At 48.2% G+C, this 24,197-nt stretch overlaps 1 protein-coding gene across 3 annotated transcripts in view; it reads right to left on the bottom strand.

The window, feature by feature from the left end:
- Positions 1-22,642, bottom strand: part of SPAG1 (sperm associated antigen 1) — a 283,883-nt gene extending 261,241 nt beyond the window's left edge. The window contains exon 1 of one of the 3 annotated variants that reach the window (XM_029591799.1): positions 22,235-22,642. The gene's annotated coding sequence lies outside the window, so the exon portion shown is untranslated. Of the gene's footprint in view, positions 1-22,077; positions 22,195-22,234 lie in introns of those variants that run through there. The other 2 variants (XM_029591797.1, XM_029591798.1) reach the window with 2 other exon arrangements.
- Positions 22,643-24,197: the final 1,555 nt, after the last annotated feature.

Below are 24,197 nucleotides of genomic sequence, written 5' to 3'. Positions count from 1 at the left end.
CAATTGCTCCATGAAACAGTCAATTATTACATCCAGGAACTTTATGTCTCTAGCAAGTCTTGATGTTGCATTTACCCAGTCAATATTGGGGTAATTGAAATCTCCCATTATTAATGCACTACCAAATTGGTTAGCTTCCTTGATTTCTCTTAGCATTTCATCATCTGTCTGACCATTTTGTCCAGGTGGACGGTAGTATATTCCTATCACTATACTCTTACCCAACACACATGGGATTTCTACCCATATAGATTCTACTGAGCATTTAGTCTCTTGTATGATCTTTATCCTGTTGGACTCTATACCCTCCTGGACATAAAGTGCCACACCCCCACCAAGTTGATCCTCCCTATCATTGCGATATAATTTCTACCCTGATATAGCACTGACCCATTGGTTATCCTCCTTCCACCAAGTCTCTGTGATGCCAATTATGTCAATTTCATCATTTGCTGCTATACACTCTAACTCTCCCATCTTACTTCTTAGACTTCTGGCATTGGCATACAGACATTTCAAAGTGTGTTTTTTGTTTGTATTAACAACCTGCTTTTCAGTTGATAATTCGGAAATCATTAGCTTTGGTGATTTTTTACATATAGGCACATGGACTATGTTTGCTTTTAATGGAACTCTCTGTTGGGATGCCCTAACTCTCCTGTTTCATTAGTATCCTTCAAGGATACATTTCTCCGAACCATGCACTGCTGAGTGACTGTCGGCTTTCCCCTTTTTTCTAGTTTAAAAGCTGTTCTATCTCCTTTTTGAAAATTAGTGCCAGCAGCTTGGTTCCACTCTGGTTAAAGTGGAGCCCATCCTTTCGGAAAAGTCTCCCCTTTACCCAAAAGTTTCCCCAGTTCCTTACAAAGTTGAATCCCTCTTCCCTGCACCATCGTCTCATACACGTGGAACAGGAAGCATTTCAGAGAATGCCACACTGGAGGTTCTGGATTTCAGCTTCCTACCTAAAATCCTAAATTTGGCTTCCAGAACCTCTCTCCCACATTTTCCTATGTCGTTGGTGCCCACATGTACCACAACAGCCAGCTCCTCTCCAGCACTGTCTATAATCCTATCTATGTGACGCGTGAGGTCTGCCACTTTCGCACCAGGCAGGCAAGTTACCAGGCGGTCCTCACATTCACCAGCCACCCTATCTACATTTCTAATAATCAAATCGCCAACTATGATGGTCAGCCTAACCCTTCCCTCCTGGTCAGTAGCCCTGGGAGACTTTTCCTCAGTGCGAGAGGACAATACATCACCTGGAGAGCAGGTCCTTGCTACAGAATCACTTCCTGCTACACCAGGGTGATGTTCTCCTACTGGGAGACCTTTCTGATCCAAGGCAGCACTGGGGCTGCCAGACTGGATTTGGGACTTGGTTACTATGTCCCTGAAGGTCTCATCAATGTACCTCTCTGTCTGCCTCAGCTCCTCCAAGTCTGCTACTCTGGCATCCAGAGATCGGACTCGTTCTCTGAGAGCCAGGAGCTCTTTGCACCGAGTGCACGCATACAAGGCCAGATTTTCAAAGGGATACGCGCATACCCCCCGAAAATCTGGTCGAAGTACCCCCTGCATGCACCGAGCCTATGTTGAGTAGGCTCGGCGGCGTGCGCAAGCCCCAGGACGCGCGTAAGTCCGGGGCTTTCCTGGGGGGGGGTCGTGTTGGGGGGCATGTTGCGGTGGCGCTTCATTTGGGGGTGGGGCCGAGGCCTCCGAAATGGCTCCTGGGCCTGGGAATTGTGCGCCGGCGGCCGGCCCGGCACACGCAAGTTAAGCCTGCTTCAGGCAGGCGTAACTTGTACAACAAGAGGTAGGGGGGTTTAGACAGGGCTGGGGGGAGGCAGAAGGAAAGTTCCCTCCGAGGCCGCTCCAATTTCGGAGCGGCCTCAGAGGGAACGGAGGCAGGCTGCGTGCCTCGGCGCGCGCAGGCTGCCGATTTTGGGCAGCCTTGCGCGTGCCGACCCCGGATTTTAATGGCTACGCGCGTATCTATTAAATCCCGTGTACTCTTGTTTGCGCTTGGTGCGCGAACAAAAGTACGCACGGGCGCAGATTTATAAAATCTACCCCACAATCTCTCACTGGTGGGTAAAAAAATCATACACGTGACACTCAATGCGAAAGACTGGAAAGCCCTCCTCTTGCTGCTGGACTGCTGCATTCATCTTCATTTTATTGAGTTCCAAGTTAAGTTTAGGTTACTAAGGGAGTTGGAATGAGAGTACTTTAAATTTACAGGTGTATTTACTAATTAATCAGCTAGTGTCCTGCAAAGGGATGATTAAACTTTCAATAAGGGCTGGTACAATAGTATGGATAGCCAAATAGATAACTGCCTACGATGTACTACCTCCAATCAGAACCCCTCCCCCCCCCCCCCCAAGCTTGGGTACTCCTGCCCAGCTGCAATGTAAACATTATTGACATAAACAGCAATATTGAAGTGTTCACTACATAAATGGCAAACGCCCTAACTAATCAGGACTCGATTCTGAAATCTGGGTTTTAATGGAAGTGTGGGATGAGGAGCCTGCAGCAGTATGAGGAGCAGGAGCAAAAGAGATGGCAAATGGGCAGGACCCTGCCTTGCTACCCGGGTGGCCAGCTCTGCCCCAGGCTGTCCCCCTAGTTTGAAATAGCCTATTCAGGCTTCAGTATCAGCAGCACCCGCCTGTTACCTGGTTGATCTTGCTGCAATCTGGCCCCTTCTGCCCTAGGGAACATCCCTGGGCACCACCACTTATGCCCCCGCGATGCCATCACACCAATGATGCATGCTGCCATTCCCGCTGTGGGGAGGCCCCAAAGCCCTGGGGCACAGGGTAAGTGTGCTTCTCCTGCCCCCTTCCCCCTGCCTCATGCTCAAAATGTGGCGCCGGGTTATCGGCGGCATCCTCACCGGTCCAGCACCATGTCTTAATCTAGGTAGCCACGACAATTTCTTCGCAAAGGAGGGGGGATGGCATGTTAATATCGAAGCACCAGGCTAAATAAATGCAAGAGGGACAACTCACTGTAATATAGATAAGGCCACAGCTTTATTGTGTTACAAATATACAATAAAGACCTAAGTACCGGTGCCATAACAAGCAAGTCTACTATGAGACCCATTGGGAGGCAGTGCATCCCATCTGGACCCCGGGGCCAGCCCCATCCAAGCAAGGCCCTGACCTTCTACGAGGTGTCATCCGCGGGCAGAAGGTGTCATCCGTGGGCATTTCCGGTCACCTGCCCATGCCCAAGCAAGGTGACTGTCCAACTGCATGGAGCATATGGTCTGCCGCTGTACCAGGACCATCCTCGCACTGGTGACAGACAACACCCCCTTTGCGGATAGCCAAAAAGATAACTGGCTGTGATGCACGCTTCCAATCAGAAACCGCCTCCCCCCCCAGCCTAGGGTATCCCTAGACTTCCCTGGGACCTTCCCCACAGACACCACTGCCACCCGACTGGTCAGTTCCTAGCAAGACCGTGTGGATGGCTCATCGCCAAGCATTTATGAAAAGGTCCTGCACCATGTCTGAAAGGTGCACACCATCCTTTCTGAACAGCTCATCACATTCAACGCAAAGCCAGTTGTGTCTAATGTGTAGACCCACATGATGCTTAACAAAGTTCCCAATTTGCTTGTTGAGCTTTGGCATCCATTGCCCCCAAAGCCATGTATCCCAGAAATAGTGACATAGGATGATCTCGGACCACACAACCTTCATACTGGGCATTAGGGATGAGATACGTGCAATGTCACTCCTCATGGAATCAAGGAGTGATCGGCCTGGAATGAGGACCAGATAATTGCCTCCCAAGTGGATGATGAGCATCTCGGGGGGCGCTGATCTGGCCAATTGCCGCTGCAAAAGAGGGTTGAGTTGACACCATTGCATTCCTCTTTCACCCAACCGTTGCATGAACACTTCACGAGCAGCTAAGCCCGGGTACAAACTAGCTGCTCCTTTCTTTTCCCACTGCTCGGCCCAATACACAAACGAGTATCCTGTGATCCATACCATCCGAAGTCAACAAGGAAAACCTAGAATGATACACTTACCAGTACATTTCTTAGCGTCCAGTCAGATGAATCCAGAAGAAATGGGTTATGCACCTCTACCAGCAAATGGAGACTAAGCAAATTGATATCATAGTATATATATACCCCTGCAGTAACATCAGCCTGCCAGTATTCTCCATCTCTAGCAGATGGTGGAGAATCATCTCCCTACTGGGAATTGCTTCATTTTGAAAAAGAAGAAATAAGGAAAATGAATTTGCCCCACTCTCCTGCGGTAATATCAAATGGTCCCTCCCCCAGTTGAGAATTCCTGAGGTTATTTCCTTGGTCCCTCAGATGAGTACCTTGGTCCAGTAGCTGATTTTCACTGGCATGGACTTAGCTGATTAAGCAGCTGAAAGGCAGCAGATGCAGGAAGCTGAGCGCAGCAGTGACTGCATATGTCCTCTCCCTCCGCGGCCAGAGTCTATCTCTGTACTCAGCCAGGTAAGGCTGAGCTCAGGTAAGTCTTTAAGTAAAAAAAAAAAAAAAAATAGACACAGAGACGAAGAAGGAGGGTTTTTTTTATGTAGGGCTTCCTCTTCCCCCAGTCTCCATTCTCAGCGCGACGTTCCGATGTTCATCCAGCTCCGTGAGAGGTCGAGGGACGTGGGCAGCCAAGCGGGTTGAGCAGCCTCTGTAGATTCGGCTCCATTCTGAGGCTTTTTTGCTGCGCACTGCATGGTAGGCCTCAATGGCGTTTCACGTGCTTTCTAAAGGCTGCCCTCTATAGGATTTTTGGTTCAGTGTGTGCGTCTAGCTGGGTGTCCAGGTTGTGCGTCCAGCTTTTTGATGCTTAATCAGGCCTTATGGTCTGTGCGTCCAAGTTAAGTGGCGCCTTTAGTGGCCACACACTTACCTGTGCACACAAGTTGTGTGTTGCTGTGCGCTTAAGTTTTGCAGCGCTTATCCTAGGGACGCCTAAATGTTGGACGACATGAATTTTTGGATGTTTTAGAAAAAACACGGCTAGATGCACACCGTTGACCATAATGGCACCTATACCTAAGAAATCTAAGCTCCTTTCTCTTTGCTCTGCCTGTCATATTTGGGCATTTCAGCTAGGAGTGCCTGCTAACCTATGCCAGCGCTGTATGGAGGCTCAGGGAGAATTATCTTCCTCTGATTTCATTAAGTCTGGTTCTTCCCAGCTGGATGTAGGCCTGGGTAAAGACGTGTCAGGTGGGGTGCCTGAATTTTAAACTCCCCTAAATGATTCTTCAGTAGGGGAAGGTAGCTCAGTAAGTGCGCCTCAAGTACCTCCTGGTAAGAATACTTCTACATTTTCCTGGCTAGAATTTTTCCAGGGATTGCAATCCTTTCTTCAGGCACAGTTCTCAGCCCTGTCCAATGCTCCCAGAGCAGAGTCACAAGTAGGAAACTTGCCTGGAACTATTGTTAAGCATCGGCGTAGTCCTAGAGCGGTAGCAGGACTGCCTGATAAAGATCCTGACTCTCTTGAGGATGGTGAAATTCCTCCAGGATTAGAACTATATAGAACTATGCTACGGTTCTTTCATAGAGATGAACGACTAGCTCTGATATCCCAAGACCTTGAAAATGCTCAAGATGCCTGGGGCAGATTCCGTGTCTGAGCCAAAGAGAAATCCCATTTTGGTTTCCTTATGTAAAGCCTCTTCTTTGTTTTCCCGTAATGGAGGCCATTCAAGAATTGATTGATCTTCAGTGGGGCGCCCCAGAGGCTAATTTCAAAGGGATTTGAATTTTGGAAGTTCTGTATCCTCTGGATCCAGTAATAAGAGAGTGATTGTGTTTTCCAAAGGTAGATGAACTTGTGTGTGCAGTCTCTAAGCGGACCACTATTCCCATGGCAGGAGGACTGGCCTTGAAGGATGGTCATCATGGAAAGATTGAAACTGTTCTTAAGCAAGCATCTGAAGCAGTGGCAATGACCTTGCAGATTGCTTCGTGTTCCTTGGTGGCTCGCTCTTGTTTACTTCTCTTCCAGGAGATCGATAACTCTGGGGTAAACTCCAGGTCAGTTATGGAACCAGCCGCTGCCTTCTTGGCTGATGCAGGCTGTGATTTGGTATGCACTTCAGTCAGAGGGGTGGCTTCGATAGTAGCGGCCAGGCGTCTGTTATGGCTGAGAAGTTGGTCGTCAGATGCGATCTCCAAGGCTAACCTCTCCAAATTACCCTTTAAAAGGCTCACTCTTATTTGGGAACGAGTTGGAGAAACTGGCCAGTAAGTAGGACGAATCACTGGTTCCTCATTTGCCAGATGATAATAAGCAGATGCTGCGCTCCTTTAACATGAGAGGTCAAGCTAGAGAATCCATCTTTTTTGACCCTATAGAGGAGTGACCTTTCAGATGACTCAACCCTTCAGTAGGCCTCAGTCCTTTCGTCCCAGACAACTCAGAAAGGGCATGTGCTTGAGTAGTGGGACCTCTCAAGCCTCCCAGTGAAGGTTTGCCGACACATCCCCGGGAACAGGAGATAGGGGTGTGCCTCTCTTTTGTCAGAGGTGGGATGAAATCACATTGGATCAATAGGTTGTGGAGGTGATACAAAAAGGATATGCGATGGAGTTTTGCAGTGTTTCTCGGGATGTGTTCGTGGAATCTCCCTGCCACTCCCAACAGAAGAAGCAGGCACTGGAGGGTACATTGGCAAGGCTCCTCAGTCTGAGGGCTGTGGTTCCAGTGCCTACGTCTCAAGAAAATACTGGGCGATATTCCATTTATTTCATGGTGCCCAAGAAGGAGGGCTGTTTTCATTCCATCCTAGATCTCAAAGGTGTCAACTGACATCTGCAAGTGAAACATTTTCGCATGGAAACCTTTCACTCGGTGATAATGGCCATGCAGTCGGGGGAATTTCTGACCTCTCTGGATCTGTCCAAGGTGTATCTTCACATTACCATCTGATATGAACATCAACGTTTTTTACAGTTTGCAGTTCTGGGACGCCCCTTTCAGTTTCGGGCACTGCCCTTTGATCTGGCCACCACTCCCAGGACCTTTTCCAGATAATGGTAGTAATTGCAGCAGAGTTGGGAAAGGATGGGATCCTAGTACACCCATATTTAGACAACAGATTGATTTGAGCCAAGTCACTGGAAGAGAGCTGCCTGGTAACTTGCAAGGTGATTCCCTGTTGTAGGAGCTTGGTTGGGTGGTGAATCTGGCCAAGAGCGGTCTTCAGCCTGCTCAGTCATTGGAATACCTTGGGGTTCGGTTCGACATGAAGCAGGGAAAGGTTTGCCTGCTGGAAGCTCGAATTCAGAAGTTGCTGGCACATGTCCGTCTGTTGATGAACACTCTGCGCCCGACCAAATGGTCCTACCTGGCGAATACTTGGCTTAAATGGCAGTGAACCCTGGAAAGTGGTACCGGGGCAAGGGCGCATATTCATCCTCTTCAGCGCTCCCTGCTGTGTTCGGTTTGAACCTGCAGTGTCAGGGCTATTCAATTTGGCTCCACCTGCTGATGGAGGTCTCCTCCCAACTGCAGTGGTGGCTGCAAGTGGACCATCTAAGGAAGGGAGGTTCCCTAACTCCGCTGGACTGGCTAGTACTGACAACAGATGCAAGCCTCCTTGGTTGGGGAGCTCACTGTCAGGAGCTGACAGCACAAGGGCACTGGAATTCAGAACAGTCTCTCTGGAACATCAATCGGCTGGAAACCAGGGCGGTTTGTTTGGTATGTTTGCAGTTCGGCGACAGGCTGCAGGGTCGATCGTTCCGGATAATGTCGGACAATACAAGGAACTGTGGGCTTACATCAATCAGCAGGGAGGTACCAAGAGCCAACAAGTGTCGCAGGAAATAGATCACTTGATGAAATGGGCAGAAGAGCATCCTCAGATGATCTCAGTCTCACACATAGCAGGAAAGGACAATGTAAGAGCAGGCTTTCTCAGCAGGAAGAGTCTGAACCCAGGAGAGTGGGCGTTGTCAGATGAGGCATTTCAGATGATTCTGGATCACTGGGGTCTCCTGATCCTAGACCAGCTGGCGTCTTCGTGCAATGCAAAAGTTACACGATTCTTCAGTTGTAAGAAAGATCTGAAGTCATTGGGGATTGATACTCTAGTGTAGGAATGGCCGGAAGACAAGTTGCTGTATGCCTTTTCTTCATGGCCCATGTTGGGCAGATTGTTTCGAAGGATTGAGCACCACAGAGGGATGGTGCTCTTGGTCGCTCCAGATTGGTCCAGGAGACCAAGGTATGCAGATCTGCAAATGCTCCTGGTGGACTCGCCTCTTTGTCTTCCGGCGCACAGGGATCTGCTGTGGCGGGGACCTGATCTTCATGAAGATCCAACTTGATTTTGTCTTACGGTATGACCCTTGAAAGGGCTTTCTTGCTGAAATGTGGATACTCGGCGGCAGTGATTTTCACCTTGCTAAGAGATAAGCAAGTTTGCTTACCGTAAACGGTGTTTCCGTAGATAGCAGGATGTATTAGCCATGCTGTCTGGGAAGCATCGCGATCCCGGGTAGGCGGAGTTTCTCTTAGCTGATCACAGAGTTTTCAACTCTGTGCATCTGCGTGGTCGTGTTCCCGCACGGTTCCCTCACCTCTTCAGTTTCTTTGTAGCCAAGCGAGAGGTAAGTCCAGAAGGTATGTCTGTCTCTTTGTGACTGTCTAGGGAGGAGGGAGGAGGGAGGAGGGAGGAGGGAGGAGGGGAGGAGGGAGGAGGGAGGAGGGAGGGAACGCATGGCTAATTCATCCTACTATCTACGGAAACACCGTTTACGGTAAGCAAACTTGCTTTTTCCCGTTGATAGCAGGGCTGAGTTAGCCATGCTGTCTGGGAGTCCCAAGCTCCCGGGTTGTGTCCTTGTATAGTTATTGTTCGTAGGTTTGGACATCAACCCCTGAAGTGATAGACAGTCTCATGTTCTTTTTAGTGATAAGACTGCTGTGCCTAGTGCCGCATCAGAGGTCGTTTGCTGTTGGAGGCAATAATGCGATGTGAAGGTATGAATGGACGACCATATTGCCGCTTTGCAGATATCAATTAAGGGAACTTTATTCAAGTGGGCAACAGATGCTGCGGTGGCGCGGATCTGGTGCCCCTGAGGCTTTGAGATTAGTTTAATGAAACGTTTATTGTAGCAAAAAAGTATGCATTGTGATAACCAACTGTCCTTTTGTGATAACCAACAGTCCTTTTTGAGACTGGTTGACCTGGGCCCTCATAGACGGGTCGATACAGTAAGGCCGCGGTAAAAACAGTGCGGCAGTGTCAGGCGCACCCTTCCTCCCCGCACCCACAGTTCTCTAGACCTAGCGCCTGATACAGTCTTCTAATCGCATGCAAATGCATGCCGAGGCTGTGAGGCGTTAGGGAAGGGTTATGCCCGCGCAACCCATTTTACTGTATAGGCGCCTAATACAGCGCCTATACAGTAACCTGGGTGCGCTGGTACCTGTCATTTCAAATGACATTTGAAATGACAGGCACCAGGAAGTGTAAAAAACCAAAAACCTGTGTGTTATATAAAAAATATTAAAAAATAAAAAAAAAATTTTAAATACCTGTCGGAGGGCCGTGGGTCCAGGCGGCGGCGAGAAGCAAAAAAAAAGCGGCATCCGGGATCCAGGGGCAGCAGCGGGGGGGGCAGCAGGATCCGGGAGCGGCGGGTAGGTAGCAGCGGCAGCAGGGGGGGGAGCGGCATCCGGGATCCGGGGGGGGCAGCGGGATCCGGGGGGAGCAGCGGCAGCTGGGGGGCAGCGGGATCCGGCGTGTTCGATCGGGCGAGCGGGTAGGTGGCAAAAAAAAGATGGCCGCCTGCACGGGGAAAGCGTGCAATTGGCCGCTGAAGACGTGACGTCACGACGTTTGGCGGCCAATTGCACGATTTCCCCGTGCAGGCGGCCATCTTTTTTTTGCCACCTACCCGCTCGCTCGATCGAACACGCCGGATCCCGCTGCCCCCCCCCGCTGCCGCTGCTCCCCCCGGATCCCGCTGCCCCCCCCGGATCCCGGATGCCGCTCCCCCCTGCTGCCGCTGCTACCTACCCGCTGCTCCTGGATCCTGCTGCCCCCCCCGCTGCAGCCTCCAGATCCCTCTGCCCCCCCCGCTGCCGCTGCTGCCCCCGGATGCCACTTTTTTTGCTTCTTTGCTGCCCCCCCCGCTGCCGCTGCTGCCCCCGGATCCCGCTGCCCCTGCTACCTACCCGCCGCTCCCGGATCCTGCTGCTGCCCCCGGATCCCGGATGCCGCTTTTTTTTTGCTTCTCGCCGCTGCCTGGACCCACGGCCCTCCGACAGGTATTTAAAAAAATTGTTTTATTTTTTTATGCTGCCCCCGGATCCCGCTGCCCCCCCGCTGCCGCTGCTGCCCCCCCCTCCCCCTCCCCCTCCCCCCCCCCCCCGTAGCAGGCCCGAGCCTTGCTACTTTTTCGTTTTGTTTTTTTTTTGCTTCGGGAGGAGGGGACCGGACGGGGCTGCAGGAGACCGGACTGGGGCTACACCGGACGGCTGGACTGGGGACCAGGCGGGTAAGCAATGTTTTCTACACTACACTACACTACCTCCTACTAGGGGGAGGCGGTAAACTAGCACGTTAAGGCCGCGGCAGAACAGCGGGTTACTGAGGAGATAGTATCAGCACCCGTTACAGTATCGGAGGGGAATAGCTAATTCCTTCATTATACAGCTTTTTCATTCATTTACACATCATCTACATGCTGGGTGCGGAAAGGGTTAGGTGTTTATTTTAGGAAGCGCTAAGGACGCGTGAAACTGGAGACTGTATTGCTGGATCGCCTTACTCGTCTGTATTGTGCGCTCCCAGCACGTTACAGACGGGGAATCTTTAAATGAACGTTAGCCTAAGCTGTAAAGGTATGGGCTTTCCTGCCTCTATGTAGGTTGCCTTGATTACTTCTTTGATCCAGCGGGCAATGGTTGCCCGCAAGGCCGCTTCTCCTTGTTTCTTCCCACTGTGAAGAACGAACAAGCGATCCGTTTTGCGCACCAGTTCCGGTCTTTCCAGGTATCTCAAAAGGAGTCTACTGACATTTAGATGGCGAAAAAGGTGGGAGTCTTCAGAGTCCTTATGTTCATCCGGAGATGGCAGCGAGATGGTTTGGTTCAAGTGAAACTCAGAAAACCACTTTCGGTAGGAAGGAGGCGACAATGCACAGAGAGGTATGGTTCCAGGCGTGAACCTAAGGAACGGTTCCTGACAGGATACTGCCTGTAGTTCAGAGATGCAATGAGCTGAACATATTGCCACCAGGAATGCTGTCTTCAATGTTAAGAGGCGGTGTGACAGACCACGTGTTGGTCTGAAGGAAGCCCCAGCTAGGAAGTCTAATACTAAATTGAGATTCCATAGAGGCACCGGCCATTTTAGGGGTGGTCGGAGTTGTTTAACTCCTTTCAGGAAGCGGGACAAGTCCGGATGGGTTGATAGCTGGATACCGTCAACTTCTGCTCTGAAGCAGGCCAGTGTGGCTACTTGGACCTTGAGGGAGTTGAGAGACAACCCCTTCTTCATACCATCCTGTAGGAACTCCAGAATCATGGGAATCTTGGCTGTCCACACGAGAGTCCCATGGTCCTCACACCAGACTTCAAATACTCTCCAGATCCGTGAGTATGACAGGGATGTGGAGAACTTGCATGCTTGGAGCAGGGTGTCAATTATGGCTTTAGAGTAACCACGCTTCTTCAGGCGAGTTCTCTCAGGGGCCAAACCGTAAGAGAATAGAGACATATCTTCATGGAGAATCGGGCCCTGCTGGAGAAGGTCCCTGTGTGGAGGTAGGAACAGAGGGTTCCCCGCAAGTAGTCTTTGCATGTCTGCGTACCATGGTCAACTTGGCCAATCCGGGGCCACTAGGAGAACTAGTCCCTTAGGACTGCGCTTCTCAACCGGTGTGTCGCGACACACCAGTGTGTCACGTGCTCCCGGTCTCTCCCGCTGCTCTTCCTTCCCTGCTGCCATTGCCGCCGGGCTATCAGCACGTTCAAGCCCAGTGGGAACGGCAGTGGTGCAAGAAGCTGTGGCACCTGCGGCTGGACTTTCTTCTTCCCGCGCCTGCCCCCCGCCCCCCCCGAGACCCGGAACAGGAAGTGATACACAGTGCGGTGCGCGGGAAGGAGAAAGAGCCGTTCCGCGTGGACAAGTAGCAGCGGCGGCAGCAGCAGCATCGGCCCCCGTGTAATCAAAGCAGCCGGTAATCAGGAAAGGAGACAGCAGCATAAGCCTCCCGCGGCCGATGGGATTCTTCTTTCTTGGCCTGTGGGGGCTGGTGGAGGAGGCTGCTGCAGCTACCATTTGTGCTTGGGAGGGGGTGGGGGGGAGGAAGTGAATGAGAGAGAGAGAGAAGCAGCCAGCCAGCCTGTTTGTAAGTGAGAGAATGTATTTGATTGAGAGCATGTGTGTGATTGAGAGAAACTGGTCAGAGCGCTGATGTGTGTGTATATGTGAGAGACAGTGAAAGTGACTGCTCAGGGAGATGACTGATGTGTATGTGAGAGTGTGAGACATTGGTCAGGGAGGTGACTGATGTCTGTGTGTGAGAGAGATAAGACAGGCTAAGAGAGAATTTGAAAAGAAGTTGGCTGTAGAGGCAAAAACTCACAGTAAAAACTTTTTAAAATATATCCGAAGCAGAAAGCCTGTGAGGGAGTCAGTTGGACCGTTAGATGATCGAGGGGTTAAAGGGGCACTTAGAGAAGATAAGGCCATCGCGGAAAGATTAAATGATTTCTTTGCTTCGGTGTTTACTAAAGAGGATGTTGGGGAGGTACCCGTAATGGAGAAGGTTTTCATGGGTAATGATTCAGATGGACTGAATCAAATCACAGTGAACCTAGAAGATGTGGTAGGCCTGATTGACAAACTGAAGAGTAGTAAATCACCTGGACTGGATGGTATACACCCCAGAGTTCTGAAGAAACTAAAAAATGAAATTTCAGACCTATTAGTAAAAATTTGTAACTTATCATTAAAATCATCCATTGTACCTGAAGACTGGAGGATAGCAAATGTAACCCCAATATTTAAAAAGGGCTCCAGGGGCGATCCGGGAAACTACAGACCGGTTAGCCTGACTTCAGTGCCAGGAAACATAGTGGAAAGTGTTCTAAACATCAAAATCACAGAACATATAGAAAGACATGGTTTAATGGAACAAAGTCAGCATGGCTTTACCCAGGGTAAGTCTTGCCTCACAAATCTGCTTCACTTTTTTGAAGGAGCTAATAAACATGTGGATAAAGGTGAACCGGTAGATATAGTATACTTGGATTTTCAGAAGGCGTTTGACAAAGTTCCTCATGAGAGGCTTCTAGGAAAAGTAAAAAGTCATGGGATAGGTGGCGATGTCCTTTCGTGGATTGCTAACTGGCTAAAAGACAAGAAACAGAGAGTAGGATTAAATGGGCAATTTTCTCAGTGGAAGGGAGCTGACAGTGGAGTGCCTCAGGGATCTGTATTGGGACCCTTACTGTTCAATATATTTATAAATGATCTGGAAAGAAATACGACAAGTGAGAATCAAATTTGCAGATGACACAACATTGTTCAGAGAAGTTAAATCACAAGCAGATTGTGATAAATTGCAGGAAGACCTTGTGAGACTGGAAAATTGGGCATCCAAATGGCAGATGAAATTTAATGTGGATAAGTGCAAGGTGATGAACATAGGGAAAAATAACCCATGCTATAATTACACAATGTTGGGTTCCATATTAGGTGCTACAACCCAAGAAAGAGATCTAGGTGTCATAGTGGATAACACATTGAAATCGTCGGTACAGTGTGCTGCGGCAGTCAAAAAAGCAAACAGAATGTTGGGAATTATTAGAAAAGGAATGGTGAATAAAACGGAAAATGTCATAATGCCTCTTTATCGCTCCATGGTGAGACTGCACCTTGAATACTGTATACAATTCTGGTCGCTGCATCTCAAAAAAGATATAATTGCGATGGAGAAGGTACAGAGAAGGGCTACCAAAATGATAAGGGGAATGGAACAACTCCCCTATGAGGAAAGACTAAAGAGGTTAGGACTTTTCAGCTTGGAGAAGAGACGACTGAGGGGGGATATGATAGAGGTGTTTAAAATCATGAGAGGTCTAGAACGGGTAGATGTGAATCGGTTATTTACTCTTTCGGATAGTAGAAAGACTAGGGGGCACTCCATGAAGTTAGCATGGGGCACATTTAAAACTAATCGTAGAAAGTTCTTTTTTACTCAACGCACAATTAAACTCTGGAATTTGTTGCCAGAGGATGTGGTTAGTGCAGTTAGTATAGCTGTGTTTAAAAAAGGATTGAATAAGTTCTGGAGGAGAAGTCCATTACCTGCTATTAAGTTCACTTAGAGAATAGCCACTGCCATTAGCAATGGTTACATGGAATAGACTTAGTTTTTGGGTACTTGCCAGGTTCTTATGGCCTGGATTGGCCACTGTTGGAAACAGGATGCTGGGCTTGATGGACCCTTGGTCTGACCCAGTATGGCATTTTCTTATGTTCTTAGAGCTTGGGAGTGGGAAGCCTGTGTGTGTGTGTGCATGCATGAGAGAGAGACTGGTTGGTAAGGTGACTGTGTGTGTGAGAGAAAGAGACTGGTGTGTGTGAATGTGAGAGAAAGAATGTGATTCAGGGAATGAGAAGCCTGTGCACATGGAGAGCGAGCATGGAAATGAGAGGGAGACTGGTGTGTGTGTGTGTGTGTGTGTGTGTAGCAGAGAAAAAGTGATTATGGGAATGAGAAGCCTGTGCATGTGAAGAGAGTGAGCATGGGAGTGAGAAACCTGGGTGTGTGTGAGACACAGCATGGGAGTGAGAAGCCTGTATATCTGAAAGATAACATGGGAGTGGGAAGCCTGTCTTTGTGTGTGTGTGTATGCATGAGAGAGATCAGGTGACTGGTGTGTGTTTGTGTGTATGTGTGTGTGTGAGAGAGAGAAAGAAAGTGATTATGGGAATGGGAAGCCTGTGCATGTGGAGAGAACAAACATGGGAGTGAGAGACTGGTGAATGTGGGTGGGGGTGTGTGTATGAGACAGAGAAAGTGATTATGAGAGTGAGAAGCCCGTATATGCAAGTAGAATACGGGAGTGGGAAGCCTGTGTGTGTGTATGGCATGAGAGAAACTGTTCAGGAAGGTGACTGGTGTGTGTGTCAAAGACTGGGAGATGATTGGTATGTGAGAGACAGAAACTAGTCATGAGGGCATGACTGGTATGGTGTGTGTGTGAGAGACATGGGCCCTAAGGAAGAGGACCATGAGTATAGAGCTTAGCCACTACTGCTGCTTCTGGTGTTTGCTACGCTTTAGATGTCACGTCTGCAGATCAATTCCATAGCCATAGTTATCTTCTGGCTGCCACTACTGAGGTTGAGGTGCACACCAGGTCTGAGCTTGCGTCCGTGAAGAAGGTTGCTGCAGGTTCCATCGTTTCACCGGTATATGTTCCAGAGTTATTTGCTTCTCTCGAGAGGAGCAAGCAGGAACGTGCCACCAGTGTGCAGCAGGAAGCAATCTGTAGTGTCATTGCTGTTGCGTCGAAGGCCTGCTTAAGGATGGATTTCAATAGTCTGTCCTGAGTGTCTTTCAATGCAGCCCCTGCCTCAATGGGAATCGTTGTTCACTTTGAGACGACTCAGTCCACTTTCAGGAAATGCAGGCATTCTTTGGTCACTGGTTCTAGAGGGTATAGGGCTTCCAAGGCCCGACCCCCTTTGAAGCTGGCCTCCGGGGCATCCCATTCCAGGTCAATCAGTTCCTGGATGGCTTCCATCATTGGAAAGTAGCATGAAGCCTTACGCAGGGACACCAAGATGGGGTTCTTCTTCGGTTCCGCCACAGGGTCCGTGCCAGGAATACCCAGCTTCTTCAGAGTCTGGGAAACAAGGGCTGGTAAATCGTCCTTGTGGAAGAAGCGAAGCATGGTTCGGTATGGTTCCATTCCTGGAGGGATTTCTTCTTCCAGGGAGTCATTCATCATCTGAGGTATCTGGGTCCCTGTTAGGGACCCAGATACCCTGTTAGGCGAGGCATGTCTTGAGGCATCCGAGCTGGGCCAGGAGGATCTTGTGCTTCCGGCAGGGGTTGAGCCTGGGGCGCAGCTGGGGCTGATTGCGCCTGAACGAAGGTTTGCAGCCCTTGGAAAAATTCCAACCAGGAGAATATCCCTGGGTCCATGTCAACCCCAGGGGGAGTCGGAGTAGGGGCCCCAGAGGTGCCCTCCTGTGGGGAAGCCATCTCGGAGATGCATAGGTCCGGGGAGCTATCGTTAGTAGTTACGGAACCATCTTCTGACAGTGAGGGGCCAGGCTTTGGTTCCCCCTGGGCTTCTTCACAATGTTCACACAGGCAGGACTCCAATTCAGGCTGCGTGGCTCTTATATGGCAGGCTGTACAAAGAGAGTGCCTTCTGGCCTTCTTGGGTGCCGGTGCCATTGACTATCTGCATGCAGTTGTCAACGCAGCTGTGCGTGTAGATATGCACCCGGGTGTGCTCAGTTGTGTGCGCGTCTATATTGGATGCGCGCAAGTTAGGTGCATCAGCCGCTTGGCCTGCCCTGCGCGCACTGCCAGTTGAGAAGGGAAGATGGCGCCGACAATCCATGCGCATAATATGGCACCCTCCCAAGGGTCTCCACATGTGTGGACCCTTGCACAAGATCTGGGCCTAGCCCAACCAAGGCTGCGCAACCCGATCGGTGTTCCCTTCTAACCTTGCCGGGGAAGGATTCGAAAACGGCAATCCGAGCTCTGGAGACCGGAGACCTGAATTTAAAGATTTTTTCTTACCTGGTCTCAGTGCTTACCAATCGATTGCCGGACAGTCTCCAGCTGCGGGGGGGGGGGGGGGAAAGAGGGAAATACCTTCACCGCCACGCTTGTTTCTGCACCCACTTCCTTTCAGCCACACTGGGGGCTAAATCCACGCCAGGAACCAGCTGCCGGACCAAGGCTCACCTCTGAGGGATATCGAAGATCACCTCAGGAATTCTCGACTGGGGAAGGGACCCTTAGGTATCACCGCAGGAGAGCGTGGCTCGGTCTTCATTAAGGTAAATTTGTTTCTTCTTTGCTGTAATTCTTAACACTATTCTAGTGTGTGGGATAGTGTCCGCATCTGCTAGGAGACAGAGAGATACTGAAGAGCTGAGGTTACTGCAGGAGAATATCTAGAGTGACGTCAGCTTTGAAATCTGACTCCGACTCCCAACTGCTAGCAGAAGAGCACAAAACCCATTGGTCCTGAGTCCATCTGGCTATACGCTAGGAAATATATGGTGGGCACTTATGCGGTGTTGTAAACTGTGAGGTTTGGGTGGACCCTTGAACCCTGTGGCAGCTGACCACGCCCACGAGAGGAAGTCCCGTGAGGGGCCACAGGTCAGGCTTAGCTCAGGACAAAAAAACACAAGAGTTTGATCTTTTATTAGACTGTGTAAGGAAGCCACCAGAAGTGGCAGTAGTGAGCAGCTGGAAGAGCCCGGCAGGGCTGGTATCCCTCAGGCGCTGGAACAGCGACTCCTCCGGTAGCAGTGCTGTAGTGGAAAAACTGAGAGAATGAGTACAGTGAAGAATATACAAGACCCCAGTATGGAGATCCCCAGAGTAGGGAGAGCAGACCCTCGAGGAACGAGTATCTGAAACCTGAGAGCTGGGAGGCTTGCAGATGATGTACTCACGCAAATGTTCCACAGAGATGGCACTGGGGCTGGAACGGAGGCAGGCCCTCGAGGAGTGAGTGCCTGGTTCCAGGAAACGGCTCTGAGGTGAAGATGGTTGTACTCACTGATGTTGAAGATTAGCGAATCCTTCCAGGCAGAAGGTAGGAGTAGGCAGCGAGTCAGGGAACATGGGCCCTCGAGGAGCGAGTACCGGTTTCCTGATAGCGACCTGGAAAGCAAGTGAGGCCCCCGAGGAGCGGGTACCCCATTAGTGTTAGAGAGTCCAACAGAGATTGGAGAGGCAGAGTAGCTGGGTAAGGAGAGCGAATCCCATCCGAGGATTACCCCCTTGCTAACTCAAAGGCTAGCAAACCTTGTAGGCTTTAAATATCCGGGCATCATGACGTCATCATGGGGGGACACCCCGGAGGTTCGCGCCAAGTAGGAAATAAGAAGAAGGGCTGCGTGGCGCGCACGCCCTATGGTACAAGTGGAGCATGGCGGAAGGCAGCGCCCAAGCCGGTCTGGGGATGCCGGAGAGGACGGCAGGCAGACGTCGCGGTAGCCAGGCGTCCATCCGCAGCATGAGGAGGAGCAAACAAAGAGAGGTAGGCGGAGTGAAGCCGTTGAAAAGGGAAGGTTGCAACATGCGGTTTTTATGCATGGATGAAGTGTGTGATGTTTTTGTTGGATGTTATGTACATTTGCTATGGTATATTGAAAATGCATGTCTCAGGTGGTTGGGTTTATGAGAAATATATATAAAATAATAAAGAGATTTTTTTGTTAAGATCTGAATTGTAATAAAATTGTTACATTTTTTTGCTCCCTTTCTTTATTCTGTTACTGTTGTGTTACTTTAGGGATTGCATTTGCATACCTTCTATTTGTATATGCCTAACATGTTAAAATTTAACACATACCAGCATGAAAAAGACCTGAACAATTTTATGTAGTTAATGGCCATTGTAAAAAATGTGTTAAAATTACTATGTAGGCTCCTAAATTAATTCTGGTTTTCTAAACTTGCCAAAATTCACATTTTAAATTACTGTCAGAAGTTATTCCCTTGTTTCCCAATTTTGTTTTAGTTTTGCTATTTATTCCCTTTTAAGATTACTTTTGCCCTCTCTATTGTTATAGAATACTGAGGGCCCAATGTAATAAATCATGCATTAAAAGTATGCCTGAAACTCAGTGCATGAATTTTTAGCACACAGGTTAAAAAAATATTTAACTCCTAATACAGTAATCTAATATTATGTTAATGCATTAGGAGTTGAAAATGTTGCAAAAACTTGACTTACAGGTCCCGGCACCGAAACTTCTGTCCATAGACAATAGCATTGGAAACTTTGTTCCACTTCTGACCAGGAGAAAAATTTCCAGCATTAAGAAAGCATGGGTTAAGCCAGTGCAATATTTAATGTCTTTATTAGCATGAATTTCCATGCAAGGGTGCTAAACGAATACAGTTTTACACACATCTTTTTGTGCACAAAACTCCTTGCTGCATCAGAAATAACATTTGCACACAAAACATGTACACATTTGCAGGTAAAACTGTGTGTTCTGCTAAGTGCACCTTATTACATTGGGCCCTTAAGCAGCTCAGGATACCCTGGGGGCCTTGCTGACTCCAGGGCTCAAACAGCAACCCTTTCCAGATGCACTCCTTTGTGCTGTTCCTTGGCAGGAAGGGGCCACCGTCTTCCATTCCTGGGCCTGAATGCTCAAAGCTACCCTCCCCTCCCCCAAGCATATTAAGGGGGATCCAAACCTAGATCCCCAGTACCACAAAGTAATCCATCAATCCCCTTTTTAGGACAGTACTACTATTACTTTCTAGTCACTTTGAATGCCACAACAAATTAATATAAAATGACCTAAAATATATGGCTTTTATTCAACCTCTTCCTATTTTTCCTCTTTATTCATGTCTGCATTTGCCAACAAGCCACACAATATCACCATTTAAGCTCTGACTCAAAAGACGTCGACAAAAACATCAAAATCATGACTCACTTTAAAAAAAAAACAACTCAAATGTAAAATCTTCAGGAAGTTAGCACCTTCACTTAAATCAACCCAGGGAAACCTACAACTAGGGACCTTTATTTTCAATTTTATTTTATTTTTCCCTGAGAATTTCAATGTGACTTTTCCATAGGGTGACCAACTGTCTAGTTTTGGACTGGACAGACCGGTTTTTAAACTAAACTAATCTAATTGTACAATGTACAGTTACAAAGGTAACTGGACACTAATGTCTGATCACCTACACAGACCCGTCCCCAATCCAGCATTGAGATGAAGACATGATGAACGGCAGATTCCAACTCGCCCCATTATAGTGTGCCAAAAGAGGAAGGCACCCAGCATTCCTGACAATCATTTCACTCCCCTGGGCATCAGGGACAGATGCTTCAGTCAATCAGATGTAATGCCATGCAGCCAATGGCAGGTGCAGGACGGGACTGGGGATAGGCAGTCGTCCCCCGTCCCCCCCCCATGTCCAGTCCATATCTTTTGAAAAGGTGGCCATCCTACTTTTCCACTGATTTTTTTTGGTTACAACATTGAAGTTCCCAGAAAAAATAAATAAAACCTGAAAACCAAGGTCCCTATATACAATTTACTGCTGGAGAAAGTAAGAAAAATGATAAGAGACCTACAGCCACTGCTCCTGGAGAATGAAAAATCACTAAAATAAATGCTCTCCATTTTGCTGATTTTAGCCTTTTTGAGAACCACTGAAGTTGAAACAAAAACCAGTCAGGAAAAAAAAGCTTCAAATAGAATCTCTGACAGAAGAAAACAGAACAAAACCCTGCATGTCACAATGCAAAGACCCCACAGTTAGCCATATGAAAAAGATATTCAATGTAGTATTTATCATTCAATGCACAAAATATGATGGACGATGCTATATTGGAGAAGCAGACCAGAACTTAAGAGAAAGGGCTTACACGGACACAAAACTGCACATAGAGATAAAAGCAAAGCAACACTTCCATGGGGAAACATTTTTCAGAACCAGACCACTAAATCAATGATTTTATGATAAGGATACCACAACTATCCAAGAATGTAAGACATTTGAAGTTAAAATGATCAAACACTTCAGAACTGATTTTAAAGGACTTAACAGAAATGTGTCTTTTTTAACCTAATATCAGAAATCTTAGTCCTGGGGAATTCTGCGCTACTGTGGAGTGCAGAATTCTCCTCCTGCACAGCTGTGCGCGAAGCTTGTCCTGCTTGCGGCAAAAGAGCAGGCCCCAGCGTGCCATAAGCGGAGGCCACCCTGATGCGGAGAAGAAGGAGCAGGGCCAGGTGTGCTGCAAGCGGAGGCTGTCCCACTTGTGGCAAAGATGGGGCAGGCTCCGGCGATAGTGAGTCTGTGTGTATAAGTCTGTGAGCCTGGGGAGGTGAGAGAGAGAGCATGTGTGAGGATGCACGAGTGTGGGTGCTAGAGAGAGGAAGCCTACGTGAGGAGATTGTGAAGGAGTGTGTATATGTGTGAGAGATTGGGAGCTGGTGTGTGTGAAAAAGGGATTGTGTGAGGGTGCTTGTTTGTTTGTGAGAGAGGGAGCATGTGTGACAGTGTATGTAAGAGCGAGCCTGTGAGAAGGGAGGTGTGTGTGGGGGCCAGTGTGCAGGGATGTGTAAGAGAGAGGAAGGGAGCCCGTAAGGGTGTGTGTGCGCAAGAGGGAGTCTGTATGAGGGGATGCGTGTTCATGAGCATGAGAGAGAGGGAGACTGTATGAGGGGGTGTATGTGAACTAGAGAGAGGAAGCCTGTGTGTGTGTAAGAGAGAGAGGGGGGGACAGAGGGAGTCTGTGTGAGGGGCAGTACTGAGGGATCAAACTCTGGGATTGGAGGGGAGAGTTAGTGGCAAGTGGAGGAGTTGGGGTCTGAGAGGGCAAAGTAGAAGGAGACTGGCCAGGGAAGTAGGGAGAGAAGGTGGAAGAGGAATTCTTACAGTGAACTTCTATGGAAATTCTACTCAAAATATTTAAAAAACTCCACATCTTTAAGTACAAACTTTTTTTCTATATTACATTTAAATTAATTATTTAAAGACTATCATGTATATTGTTATTTTGACCAATATAAAGTATGCAGAATTTTATTTTATTACGCAGAAATCCCCCAGAAATACTGTCACTTTTATCATTCTAACACATTAAAACCCCTGACCCACATTTAAACTCTACCATTATTATCTATTCAGTGATTCATTTGTATTTTATGGCTTTCATCTTCTGCTTTGAATTGCTCGTTCTGATTGGACCCGAGGGGGTGAGTTTTTAAACACTAGAAAGTTAGTAAAAAGAAATGAACTAAGTTAGTCCAATAAAAGTATCACCTTATTTTGTTTACCTTTATTTCCATGACAACAGTTACGTTCAAACTGTCGAGGAGACAGCGCAGCCCCCTGCCAGAAAAGTGATATTTCATCTACACAATGCAGACTCTAATGAGAAAAATACACATACATAAATTATACAGGAGGAAAATGTATATTTGTTTTACTTACTTTTGTGTCGGGTTGTCTCTTTAGGAGCCCTATCTGCTGGGGTAAGACAGATCACAGCAGAACAGTACCCCGTAAAGATGAGGGAACCCTACCAGAAGAAGCCGCAAATTTCTTCCCTGACCAAGATATAAAACCCCCTTCACTGAAAGTGCAACTGCTTCATGCCGGAGCAGAGCAGAGCAGCGGGCAGTGGATGTGTTGTGTAGTCGCACAATTAGCGGCCAGGCTGGAAACAGAGAGGGGGGCGGTGTTGCAGGAAAAAGTGTCCCTAAGAAGCCAGTGCGGGAGGGGTTGTTGTTCCTGAAAAGGAATAGCTCCAGTGACTGAGCTAGATAGCGGGGCTCAAGCCTGTCTAAACGTAGCGGCTCGCGGGATAGGGTTCTTGTATTCTGCGGGGAGTATATCCTTTGAGCAGGTTGTTGTGGTAAAATGGGACTGCAGGGGTTAAGCACAATAGAAGCTGCGGGTGGGAGGGCAGCATAGGTGTGAGGTCATCAGCAGCTCCTGCGAAGAAAACAGTAGCCATGGGTACAGGTTTTTTCAAACACAGAAAAACCTTTAAACGATCATTAATCGGTGCATGCATGTTAGAAGCGGTACTGCACCGCCTTAGAAAATTATATACTGAACACAAAGAGTTGGTGAAACAATTTCTGTTCTTTATTTTACGAACTTGCAAGTACAGGTGTCATAAGCAGGCACACCCACAAAGCGAAAACAACTTACTATTGTACATTCGCTTATCCTTTTACTCCTCCCCATCTCAGGACACTCAGCCTAGCCAATGCCTTCATTTCAGTGTTACCTCTTGCTCAGGCATTTTCTCATGCATCTAAAACGTTCTTTTTGCTTAACCAAGGTATTCTAATGCCAGGTTTCAACTTTCAAAGTTAATCTATTGTTTCTGTGTCTTTTTCATATCTGCCTACCTGCTGTTCTTAAATGGCTATTTTTCTTTGTTATTTTCAATGCTATGAGAAAGTCTTATTTCTCTGGTTAGTTTGAGTTCAGCTATGAGAATCTTTTTGTTAAAAATCACTTAGAAGGAGGAATGTGGGGGGAGATTCATCCTTACACATTCCTTTCCTTGTGCCGGCCTTGGCACAAAGTATTATGCTGTGTTGTGCTTCTCAGCAAGAAGGGGGGGGGGGGGGGGGGGGGGGGGAAGAGAAGGGGGGCTGGTTAGGCTTTAGCAACTCGGCCTGCTACATCTAGAAATTTCTAAACATCTCTAATATAATAAAGGAATATAATTCTTCTATATTATATTTACCATCTGAAATAGCAACACTAGTGAGCCCTAGCTCACACAGGTTTTTTGTTTTTTTCAAACACAGAAAAACCTTTAAATGATCATTAATCGGTCCATGTACATGCCAGAGACTTGAGTAAGGGCTGATCCTAAAGAACTCAGAAAGAACATTCAATTGATAGTACTTTTGACTAGTTTAATTGTATACTGTTTAAAACAGCACTGTTATTCTTTTCCCATTAGTTTCTATAGGCACTAAAACATCTAGCACAGGTTCATTTTAAAGTAATACTTTAAAAATTTTTTAAATATTGCTCTTCTCTCGACCGCAGACGATCGAGAGAAGAACAGCCTGGGCCTGCGCAGTCGCCGCTAAAGCCCGTCAAGGTAAGGCCTCACTCTTAACCCCAAGGGCTCCCTGCCAACCACGAGGCGGAACCGCTCCTCCTCCACCGCCGGCTGCTGAATCTTCGGGCTACACGCAGCCCCGCCTCTTCACCAACTCCCTAGCCAATCCGGAGCTTGGCGCTCCGGTGACATCAGGAGCCGGCGACTTCAGGGCATTTAAAGCCCCAACATCCTTCCAGCGGCATGCGCCGAAGGAGTGCGGCTTTGTGCGCCCCCTCGTGCGCACCTTTTTCTTTAATCATTCCCAAGCAGTTAATTAATTGCTGCTGGTAGAAAGTTGTGTTATCATCCCAACAATCATCA

The sequence above is a fragment of the Rhinatrema bivittatum genome, chromosome 2 (assembly GCF_901001135.1).
Source record: "Rhinatrema bivittatum chromosome 2, aRhiBiv1.1, whole genome shotgun sequence".
Classification (NCBI taxonomy): domain Eukaryota; kingdom Metazoa; phylum Chordata; class Amphibia; order Gymnophiona; family Rhinatrematidae; genus Rhinatrema; species Rhinatrema bivittatum.
This window is presented reverse-complemented; position numbering and strand designations above follow the sequence as displayed.